The 12,766-nt window shown below is 44.8% G+C and overlaps 1 protein-coding gene across 6 annotated transcripts in view; it reads right to left on the bottom strand.

Annotated features, from left to right (window-relative positions):
• The window catches only part of RILPL1 (Rab interacting lysosomal protein like 1), a 54,354-nt gene that overhangs the window by 29,330 nt on the left and 12,258 nt on the right, over positions 1–12,766 (bottom strand). The gene's annotated exons all lie outside the window — the stretch shown is intronic.

Consider the following 12,766-nt stretch of genomic DNA (forward strand, 5'->3'; position numbering starts at 1 on the left):
ACCCACCGAACCATCTCACATCCCTCCAGCAGACGGCCCTTTCCAGGTCATACAAATTGACTTCATCCAGTTACCACCCTGCAGGAACTTGAAGTATGTTTTGGTTTGCATAGACGTATTCTCTAATTGGGTAGAGGCATACCCAGCTGCTACCAACACTGCTGCATTCACGGCAAAGAAAATAGTTCAGGAGTTTGTAAGTAGGTATGGTATCCCTAGAGTAATTGAAAGTGATAGGGGTACCCATTTTACTGGAGATGTTTTTCAATGTATGTGTAAGTTGATGGGTATTAATAGTAAGCTTCACACCCCATATCGACCGCAGACCAGTGCCAAGGTGGAGAGGGTAAATGGTACTATTAAAAACAAGCTGAGTAAAATCATGGCTGAAACTGGTTTGGGATGAAGCTCTGCCTCTTGTGCTCCATAGTATCAGGACCACCCCTAGATCCCCTCTTAATCTTTCCCCATTCGAAATACTGTTCGGGAGGCAACCTCATTTAATTATAAGTCCTCAGGAAGATTTGAAAAGTAACAACGAGGTTACTGTGAGGTACCTTATAGGGATGAGTAAGCAGCTCCAACAGCAGCAGCAGAAACTAAAACTGTTATCACCTGGTTATGCTTGAAATGAACTGTCATGATGTTGAACCTGGAGAGTATGTTATGATCCGAAACTTTTTACGTTCAGATTGTTTGACTGACCGTTGGGAAGGACCATACCAAGTGCTACTGACAAGTACAACATCCATGAAAGTAGCTGAGAGAGACACCTGGGTCCATTCCAGCCATTGTCGGAAGGTCAAAAATCCTGAGGAGAACCAGACCAGGGGAAAGACAGAGAACCTGGACCTGTCAATTGCAAGCCTGTTCCGTGAAAGCTACTAATTGTATCAGTAGCACTTGAACAAGGCTGGTAAGACCTGGTATGGTGATGGGGTTTCAGGTTGTAACTGCTTTTGTGTATCCTCCCAGAGTTCATAGCATACTGTTGTGTCTCGGGATGTTCTGGTTCTGTGCTGGTGGTCGGAGGATGGAGAGAGAGATCGGTAGTGGTGTTTGTGGAGAGGAGCTGGGAGAGAAAGAGCTGCAAAAACAAGGCCAGTACCTGACCAATATTAGCACTGTAATGGTTAAAAGATCTGCTCTCTTGGAATCTCGGAGGCAGTGTGAAGGTTTATTGTCTGAAGAGTATTGTATATGCGCAAATTGTGGGTCTGTAGTCAATGATAAATGCATCCTACGATGTCAGACCCAGAGTAATTTATACTTGGGCGAGCATCCGTTAGAGGACTACCATTCCCTAGTAGGCAAGGTTTTGAACCAAACCGAATGTTGGGTATGCTCCCAGGTTCCTCAAGGACAGCATAATGTAGGGTTAGTCCCATTCCCCTTAAAGGTCTCTGAAGTCATTGACTTACAGGGAGGCAAACCGGTGGACAGAAAATTTAACATATCCGATTCCCCTAATTTGAAGCTCCACCAATATCAAGTAGATAAATCCCTGTTATGTTTCAACTTCACCAATCCCAACAAACCTGGGAATTGGGAAGTCACAGGAATTAATCAGACAATGACCTTCTCACTGAGAGCCGATAATGTATCTATAGACTCAGCACTTTTATACAACATTGTTACAAGTGGGAAATTCTATAGGTACAGGTATACGCGGAGTAATGTTAAAGTGATGGTTGGAAGAGTACCACCCGGGTACTGTGCGAAGATCATACAACCTGATACTTGTATTAGCCAAATGGAGGAGATAGGGATGGGATCATTCATAGAAAAGATGTGTACCGGTATCATGAAACATTCCATCCCATTCATCCTCCCAGATGATGTATATTATATTTGTGGTAGAAAAGCGTATAAATGGCTCTCTCCAAGTTCCAGTGGACTATGCTATTTGGGAAAGGTACTCCCTGAAGTCATGACTCTTGCACATAATGAAATGATCGATGTCCATAGGAACATACATTCTCCATACCTTCATACGCATTATGAACACAGAAATAAGAGAAACATGATTCCTGGTGATGTGCATAAAGCCACTCAAATGATAAGTGAGACGACTGGCTTTCAGATTTTAGTTGCACTTGATCCCACCAGGATTGTTCGGGGATCTCTAAATTTTAGGTATATTCAAGATCTCGCAAAATTAATAGATAATATCACCGAGCTATATGATGACACCTTTAGGTACACTGGTAAGGAGTTGCAAGTGTACAAGAAAGAGCTGGTCCAACATCGTTTAGTGCTGAATTATTTAACTGCTGTCACTGGAGGGTATTGCGTAACCCTAGCCACCCAGTTTGGTGTTAAATGTTGTACTTATATCACCAATAGCACTAGTGACCCCAAGGAGGTGATAGACCGGAAAATGGATGAAATTCTGCAGTTGAAATGGGAATTTCGGAAGAACCATAATGCTTCAATCGCTGAAGTGGAGGAACAGGTCGAAGAGTGGTTCTCCTGGTTGAACCCTATGAAATGGTTCTCGGGTCTAGGAGAGTGGGTCCAAGGACTGATTGCGAGTATAGGGAAACTCCTGATCCTAGTGTTGGTGGTCATCCTAATAATTGGCATATGTATCAGATGTGTTCCAGCGGCTATGAAGTGTGCAAAAGGTTGTTCCAATGGAAACCAGGAAAATGAAATAATGATGGTAGTTACCCATGATGCTGTGAATACTAATGTAACTAATACCCTACATTATAACCCTGAATTAGAGAGTACGATCTAATGTTTGCTTGCATATTGCCATGTATAATAAAGTATTGTCAATGTTTCTTTAGAACACCCTAGTTTAAATGTAGTCTCCATCTCCCCTTTCTTCCAAGGTTGTCCATTCCATGGAGTGGTGCTTTCCCACACTAGCTCCCCATTGGTCCTCGACTTAGAGTCCACGTGGTATGCGTACGAGGGGCTACTTTATGTCCCATGGGGCGCATTATTCAATGATTCAAATGACCACACGGAGTCATATCGTTAAGAACATTGAACAATACTTTATAATACAGTGTCCACATGAAATAAGATCCAAATGATAGTAGAAGTCCCATAAGAACACGTACCTTGTAATGATGTGATTTGGATTTGTTTAGCAGTGCATAAAAGTGTTATTAATGGTATTTCAAAACATCTTAAAATGAAGTCTCTAAACAATTCAAAATTATCCTTATGGGTTAGGTGCATTCCCACATCTAACATATGGTCACGACCTCTTCAGTCTGGCCTGTGGTGTGCACATAAGGCTAGTTTTATGTCCCTTCCCCCAAGAGCGCTTCATTGATGGGTAAATTAACAACTCATGCCATCCCATAACAATAACATTAACTAATGTCTTATAGTATGGCTAATCAGATAACCAATTATTAATTGTTGCTTGCGTATGGTGATAGCGTATAATTGCTATCAAAGGGTGGACTGTCGAAACCGCATAAATTGGTTGCGATCGCTTAATTGCGCACGAATCGCAACACGACATCCATTGGACGATTTGATCGTCCACGGCCATCTTATGCGAACACAGGCGCAATTGCACATGCTCGCTATACATGCACACGCATCCCATGCCCCCGCAACTCGTCATATTGTGAATGGCGAGCCATGCTTCTGTGCTCACAACAGTTAAGCGCCATTTTTACATTACATAAACACAAAGTTAGTACAGCAATACTGTTTAAATACTGTTTTGCGTTTCAATCGCATAGCCAGCTTTTAAGTATTATTGTCGGAAACCTTACCCCGATGGACAGCAGCCTTTCCTTACAATAAACTTATATCCCATTTAACCCTAAACTGACTGAGATACGCACAATGCTATGTGTTTTAAAGGTATACAGTGAATGTTACATGTTAAATAGCAGTTATATGATATCTGGGATTAGGAATAAGATAAATGGGTCATGAGTAGTATCTACCGATTTCCCTCTGTCTCAACAGGAATATGAAACCAACAGAATGAATATGGAAGGGATCACTATCGAGTTATGAAGATCTGCCAAGAATTATACTCTATACTGTATAAATCACTGTACACCTCCCCTGTAGATTTGCATGCCAAATGTTAGTACAAAGGGATTTTTTTTTAACAAGTTCAACCTCCAGTGACGTCAACCATTTACTAACAAATGAATAGCAACAACCATTGTGACTCAGTAATAAAGGGCCAATAGGAAACCCCTCTGAGTATTCAGCTTATGTTCAAAGGTAATTGTACACCTATAAATTGCCATGCAGACTGGATCCCTCCCCTTTCCTTTGCTACCTTCCTCCCTGCCTGACCCTAAAGAAGCACACAGCAATCCTGATGGACAGCTGATTAGTCTAGGATCCAGACCGCATAGCGAAGTGTTGGTAATTGTATCTTTGTCTTTATCCTGTATATAGCTGCATTGTATAGATTAAGGCTGATTATACCCTTTTTACAATATAGTACCTTTGTGTGTGTTGTAACCGCAAACTGTTTCTGTGTGACAAAGTTATTTTATATTGAAATGGGAGGTATGGGCAATCTGGTCTGTGCAATCAAATCTCTCTAATATCGATGCTGTTCAAACGGTATCAATACCTTACAGACGTTTCTCTGCACACCTTGACCACAACCCCTTCCTCACTCAAAGCCCATGACTTTGACACCTACTTCAAATAAAAAAAAAATATGACTACCATTCGACAAGGTGTCTCCTTGTGTCATTGCTTACACACCACACACCCACTCACCTTCTCCTACACGTCCAGTCCATTCTCCCCAGGGACTGAGGGCCTGATTCAGCAAGGAACGCAAAGGAGAGAACGCACGCACCCATCCACTGCGAGAATATGCTAATCAATGCACATGCACGGAGACAGCAGCACATGATGCAGAAGCCCAGCCCTATATTAAGCCGCCTATCTCCCTTTACTCAAAGCCTGATCTGTACGCAAGATAGTGTAAACATCTGTAACATCGAGAACCATCGACCACATTTGCATAATAGTGGTTGACCAGACCTCGCGCGGGATCTTGGCAACTTCCTGTGTGCACGGAGTCTTATCACTGCGTCCGTCGCCTCACTGGCTTAATTATGGATGCCCCTGAAACGGCATCCCAATGCACAGGCATGCCTGCGTTCGTCCAGACTACTCCCCGTCACCACCCACAAATGGCACTTCCTGTCAATCAATATAGGACGGGGTCTGCGTACACACTGTGTGTAGTCTGCGTACGCTTACCCGATCGCACTAGCAAGTTCGCACACGCACAGTGCGCTGCATGCGCAGCACAAAAACATCGGCCAAGTGCGTGCGTTCTCTCCTTTGCGTTGTTTACTGAATCAGGCCCTGTGAATAATGCCTCTGCATTCACCTCACATTAAAACCTGCACCCTCACGTCCACCTCTAGCTCACCTCTTCAACCTGACAGTGGAACATTTCTATCCTCCTAGAAGCAAGTGCTCATCTCACCACCGCCTCTCAAATCTGTCACATCTATTTCCTCAGTCTCCCATCTCCCAAAACGCTCCGTGTGACTCACATCCAGCCTCTCTAAAAGTCCTATTGCCTCAACCTTTGAATTATTGCTACAAAATGCCCTTTTCTTACCCAACATGCAAATAAAAAAACTTATCCATTCTAAATTCTCCCACATTGAATATTGCAACCTCCTATCTAGTATTCCCATAACACATGTCCCCACTTAAATCCATCCTAAATGCCACTGCAATAAAGACCTTCCTCTGTTGTCCCTGCACATCCATCACACCACAATGAAAAATCCCTACATTGACTTCCATGCCCTCCAGAATCGAAATAAGATGACACACATTACTTACAAAGCCCTCAACACCACTGCTTCACACAACTCAATCTATCTCAAAATACTCAACTTCACATCACACACACACAAAAAAAAATCTTTAGATTATAAATACTCATGAGCAGCCTCTCCCTGAAATTAAACAAAACCCTTGAGGAACTGAACAATAAATGCCTAGATACTCTGTTTCCGAATTCGTATGAGATTATATGCTCCTCGCTAATCCAATCTGGTGAAGATGGTGGCATTGACTAAGTCAAAAAGCTCTGTGACCAGAAGGAGAGGATAGCGGTTTTTAATGGTGATGTAATTCAGACCCCTGTAGTCAATGCAGGGGCGCAAACCGACTTTTTTTTTTCTTTTTTTTTTACAAAAAAAGAAGCGGAGAGGTGGAGGGGTAGATGAATCCTTTTTCCAAATTCTCTTGGATATACGCAGCCATGGCCTTTGTTTCTGGAAGCGATAAATTCGACCTCTGGGAGGAGATTTCAGAGGGATTATATCAATTGGACAACCCCATACATGGTGAGGAGGAAGTACATCTGCACCAGTATTACTGAAGATGTCAGTGAATTCTTCATAAGGAGGAGTATCCGGATGAGACAGCACTGCAGAGCATACTGGAAGAACCTTTTGAAGACAAGAACCGAAGCAGGAAGATTCCCAGGCAGTAATTTCTGAGGTTCCCCAGTTGATTTGAGGATTATGCAGATGGAGCCAGGGCAAGCCCAGAACTAAGGCATGCAAGGTCCTGGGTATGACAGAAAAACTTAAAAGTTCAGAGTGCAGAGCACCAATCTTGACTCATAGAGGATGAGATTGAATGGTAATTGTACCCCCTAGGATGCGGCTTCCATCAGTCGCTGTGAAGTAGATAGAATAAAGCAGACTCTCGGCAGGTAATGCCCATCACTGTACTAATTTAGATGTGACGAAGTTGCCAGCTGCGCCTGAATCCAACAAAGCAGAAACTTGCTTGCTTGAAGCACTTGGCTACTTGAAGAGAAATAGAGTGCAATCGGAGTGAATTAACTACTCCTAACTTCTCTCCTTGCCGATTTAGGAGCGGGAGTTTCCCAGATGCTTGGGGCAATTGTTGAGTTGATGAGAAGGAGAAGCACAGTATAAGCAGATTGTCGGCTTCAGCATTCTTTCTGCGAGAGGCAAGAACGGTTGATTTGCATCGGTTCCTCTTTGGGACGAGAAACTGACAGAGGCAAGACTGTCGCACAAGGCTTAGAATGAACGAATCTCCCTCCCTCAATAGTTCGTTCTTTAAAACCACCTGTTCTTACCTTGGTGCACAGAGAGATCAAGTCATCTAATTTGTCCAGAAGATCTCGGGTAACAAGAACCTTTTTCATTTTATCCGATAAGCCATTCCATAATGTTACATAGAATGCTCCATCATTCCAAGAGAGCTCTGATGCCAGTATTTGAAACTGCACCAGATACTGGCCTACAGAATTTGAACCCTGGCATAGATGTAGAAGATCAGAAGATGCAGATGACACTCTCCCAGGCTCATCAAAAATTCGGCGGAATGTCGTGATTAACTTTTTGTAAGATGTTAGGATGGGATCAGTTCTTTCCCATAAGGGTGAAGCTCAGTCCAAGGCAGATCCCGATAACAGAGAGATGATATATGCCACACTGGTACAGTCTGTAGGAAAATTGCTGGGTTGGAGCACAAACTGAATTTCACATTGGAGAAACCCCTGCAGATTTTGGGATTCCCATCAAATTTTGCAGGAGAAGGAATGTGCAAATGGAGTGCCACTGAAGTAACAGAAACCGGAGAAATCGGAATGGATGTAGCGGCAGCTCCGGAGCCTCTAAGAGTTCATTGAATGTTATCCAGCCGGTTAATGATTCTCGGCTGGATCCATTAGGCCAGTACAAACGGTCACGCCTGAGGGTTGGAGTTGGTCAGAACAGGAGTGGGAGGCTGAAGTGAAGACTTGGGAGGCTTGAGCCAAGACTTTCTCTTGCATGAGGTGAGGAGTAGAGAAGCTGTAGAGGATGATGGGCCCGAAGGTGAGGACAGGAATGCAATGTCTTTACTAACAGCGAGTAAAACTGGAGATGATTCTGTATAGAGGAGCAGAATCAGGTTGGGACTGATGATGCTGGATTGTTGAGTAGGGCCGGAATTACCGGTAATGCTGAACTGAAGAGCTGGATCGGTTTGAGACCGATTATTATGAACTGGAGGTATTTGATAGAACCGCAGATTGGAGGTACTGAATGAGACCAATGTTTGAAGGTATTAAGTGAGCCCGATGATTGGTATCGGATGTATAGTATCAGATGGGACCGATGTTTGGAGGTATTGAATGAGACTGATGATTGGAGGTTTTGGCTGGGACCAGTAAGGACAAGTCTCAGTGGTAAAACCAGACTGGAGTGCAAGATAGTACTGGAGAATTGTTTACCAGATATATTAACCAGATATAATGGACTGGGGGCCTGATTCATTCCGGATCGCAACTGCGAATGCAACAGTGATTACGCAGACAGTTCAACTGCAATAGTATGCTAATCCATTGCGATCGATATGCCGCCGCAGCACAACATAAGGACACCCAATTTAGCTTACACACATCCGTAATGTTTAGCAAGACTGCAAAACCAGCGGTACATTCGAGTACCATCACAGTGCCACGCACACTTGCACAAGGTCAGACCTTACTAAGAAATTGCTAACTGCAGTGTACGCTATGAGGCACTGGCACGCCTGCCCCACCACCACCCACAAACGGCGGTTCCTGTTAATCACTCTTCGATGGGTCTGCGTAGTCACTGCAATCACAGTCCCGATCACAGTGGCCAGTTCGCGCACTGCGATGCATACGCAGAACGCAATAATCGCCCGATTGCGTGCGTATTAGCAACTACGATCCTTGCTGAATCAGGCTCTGGGACCGTTTAGATACTGAGTACCTGGGAGATCAGCACAGAACTGTAACTTCAGCAAGAAGCGACGTTGTACTGGCAATGAGGGCCAGTCAGGATTTGGAATTTATAGGGGTGGATCCCCAGGGATTGGATGCTGCGATCAGCTGGTCTGGGAGCAGTGCTCTGAGTGGAGGAAGAGCGTCAGGTGACAGAGTCCAACATGACTGCGCTCATACTGTGGTCTTGGAGGGAACTCTGGCATGCAGCTTGTGTACCACCCTGCTGGGGAGACACGCTGTGAGCAAGGGACTGCGGAGAGACATCTTCATGCTCAGTGACCAGACACTGAAGGGACAGAGCAGGAGCAGTGCAGGCAGACCTCAGCATCAACCGGGATCGATGTGCAGTGTGAGCGGACCTAAGCGTTAGCCTGGACAGGCACCGAAGAGGTAAGAAAGAGGTTTTACGTGTCCGGAGAATGACACCTAGATTCTACCCTGGACGCAAATCACTGGAGTTCTCGGATTGGCTCGTCCACAACATCAAAAATCAGCATGATTTGTCTCACATCCAATCATTTCCTTCTTTTGCAGACAAATTTTTCTCCTCAATAACCCCTTTTTACCAATTTCTGCAAATGAGACATTTCTTTAATTCATTTGGTTAGGGACCGTGTCAATGTCAGATCATTATTCACTATAAAATGCCTCTATGACTCCCTTAATGCCTGGGAGCATGCCTTGTGCCTTGAGGGGGGGAGGACTGGGAAGAAATATTTCAAAACACAGCTAAGAGTTTAATCTGTCTTAAAATCAAGGAACATAGTAATAAACCATTATGGGTGGGATGTACTAACCTTGCGGTGTACATCCTGCCAGACACCGTAACCTTACTAATCGCATATGTACTAAGATATGCGATTAGTATTGCAAAGGACAGCTCCTGCGATAAGAGCTGCCCTTTGCGAAGCAGCCAACGCCATGTGCGGGGGTCTCCGTGGAACTCCGCCCCCTGCAAGCCCCGGGAACTTCCTGCTGGTGACCTGTGCAGGAAGTCTCGGGCTCCTCCTCCTCCCTGCACCTGGAAGATTAGGAGGAGAAGGAGGCGGAGGACCCCGGAGGAGCACGGGCCGGCGACCAGGAGACTAAGGTGAGTGGGGGCCAGTGATGGGCGCCTGCGGAGCGGCAGCAAAGCGGCGGGTATGGGATGCGGTAAGAAGCACATAGGCCCATAGTTACCCTCTGCACCAATAATAGGGCAGCCGGGGCTTCGTACATATGAAAATGCGCTAAAAACCCTGAAAACTGGGTTTTTACCGCATTTTTCCTTTAGTACATCCCGACCTATATCTCTGGTACTATGGACCTGATTCAGAGATGGAATCTATTTGCACCACTGCAGCATCTTTGGACGCAGCAGCAATGCAAAAATATGCTAAGGCCACAGGAGAAGTATGAGAACCAAAGACGCCGACTGACAGGTTCACAGATCCCAGTGCTGCGTCTGAAGATGCAGCATTGGATCACCAATGTGACCATTGGTCCTGGCATCAGCCATCTGAGTGAACCTAAGGCTACTTAAAATGGCCGTCTCATCTCCGTATTAGAGGCCAGTAAATCTGCATCTGAAGACGCAGACACTGGCCTGGTCACTCCCAGAAAATGTTTTTCGGGAATGCAGGCCAACACCACCCATTCCCCACCCCCAAACAGCCGCACCATGCCTTACTTAGGGGTACTGTAACCATGGTCGCAGAAAGAGACCTGCACATGCGCAGTACATGTGCAAACTCTGAATCAGGCCCAATGTCCCATTTCGTTTGCACAAATTATTTCTCGATATTCCCAGTAGTACCTGCTGGAGGGGTTGTTGCATAGATAATTGATTTCTCCATATATACTGGAGTTGTCCAATACTCGCACCACTCTGGCGGGAGTAGGGAGGCCAATCTCAGGATCGGGATCAGTGGGATCTCAGAATTTTGGCCCCAAAACACCAGGATTTGAATCCCAGGATTGGAGCCTACAATCCCAAAATGTACTGGATTAGTTTGCATGCGTACATTTGTATCTGTATTTGTAGCCGCAGGCTGTGCGGCTGAGGGGCCTTTTTTTCTTAGGGTGGGGCTGGGCTGGCTGGGGGAGCATGAATGTTATTTTATTCCTGCGGGGGGGCTGGGGGCCATGAAAGTTTTATTTTTTTCCTGTGGGCCTATGCTTCTGGGCCCACAGGAGAAAAAAAAAGAAAGAATAAAAAAACCTTTCATGGCCCCCACACCACAGGCATAAAATAACATTCATGGCCCATAAATTTATGGCCATGAAGAATATATTCATTGCGCAACTCAATCCGGGGTATCCCGGGAATCCTGGGATTGGGATTTTTTCAATCCTGAATCCCGGGATTGAAAAAATTAGGTGGGATTGGCTTCCCTAGGCAGGAGGTAAGGGGTTTGGTTAGCACCCTTCTGGATATAGTTGTCGCTCTCTTCTAAACAAGTTCTTCATCCCCTATATGTCCCTTCTACGACCGTCCGCAAAATAAACTAATCAGGCATATTGTCTTTGCAATCGCCTTTCAGATTGCTGACGCTTCTTGGAAGCAACTACACACACCTCTACTTTACACAACATAAATCCAGAGTTTGGTATACCTGCCAGATGGAATTCATGACAAGTATCTTACAAAAGTCCAATATTCCTTCAGAAAGGTCTGGGAACCTTGGGCCTTACGCCACAATCTCCAGATACCCTTCTTCTGATTTCTGGCCCCTCTCCTATGTCCCGTTGGAGCCCTTCTTCACCCTTTCCCAAACTTCACAAAAAGAATATCCTGTAACTGAAGAGCATGCAGGGAAGGGCAAATAACTTAATTGAGGTTCTAGGAGATCTCTGTTATGACCAAAAACTGTCCCAGTCATTTACACTGCAAAAAAAGCAGTTGCAATGGAGATATAATAATTGTATAGAAATAATTTAATGAGCCGTAAGAAAAATACTGTGGAACCGGTTTAGTTTAACTTCACCAAATTGGCAATAAAGGGATGCAAATGGTCAGCAGCAAAACTTAGGTAGCCTGTGGCAAAGCTGTAACTAAGGTGGTGCGACCAGTGCCATGGCACGTGGCACCGCAGGGCAGGGGCACTGTTTGGGCCTGTCAATTTTCCTTTTTATTACCATGCTCACTTGTAGCTTCCTCTTCTTTTATCCCCAGGATCTCCTGGCCTTTCCCCATGAGGCCATGGCCCTTTTTGCAGGTGCACTATCATATGTCCATATTTGAAAAATAAGGAGGGGGGCGCCAAAAAAATCTAGTTACGACTCTGGGCTGTGGCATTTAAATGATGTGCAGTTAATGTTAAGGGGCCTATCCATCCACTTCAAGTTTTGCTGTGCTGGGCATTCAGAGCTGTTTTTATGCATATCACTGTTGTAACCCATGGTTATTTCAGTCACTGTCACCTTCCTGTCCATCTGAATATTCTTCTCTGACCTTGCTCATTGTTAGGTCATTTTAACCAACAAAACTACCACTCACTGGGTGTTTTCTGTTTTGAACACAATTCTCTGAAAACTGTAGAGACTGTTATGTATAAATATCACAGAAAATCAGCATTTTTAGAGATACTTAAACCATCTGATCTGACATCAGCAATCATTCCATGGTCAGTGTCATAGGTCACATTTCTACCCTATGCTGGTGTGTGATCTGAACAACTGAACCTCTTCACCATTTCAGTATGCTATTGTTCATCGAGTTGCTGCCACATGACTAGCTGATTAATTATATTCGCATTAACAAGCAGATATACATGTGTACCTAATAAAGAGGTCACTGAGTATATAGGTATGCATTTTGCCAGAGCCGTAGCTAGGGTAGTGCGGCCTGTGCCATCGCACAGGGCACCACAGGTCAGGGGGCGCTGTTTGGGCCTGTCATATTTCTGTTTATTATCATTCTTGCTTGTAGCTTCCTCTTATTTCATCCCCAGCATCTCCTGGTCTCTCCTATCTCTTCCCTGGCCCTTCCCCATGAAGCCATGGCCCTTTTTTGGGTGCATTATGTCC

This window comes from Taudactylus pleione, unplaced genomic scaffold, assembly GCF_031769625.1.
Source record: "Taudactylus pleione unplaced genomic scaffold, aTauple2 ptg000479l, whole genome shotgun sequence".
Lineage (NCBI taxonomy): Eukaryota > Metazoa > Chordata > Amphibia > Anura > Myobatrachidae > Taudactylus > Taudactylus pleione.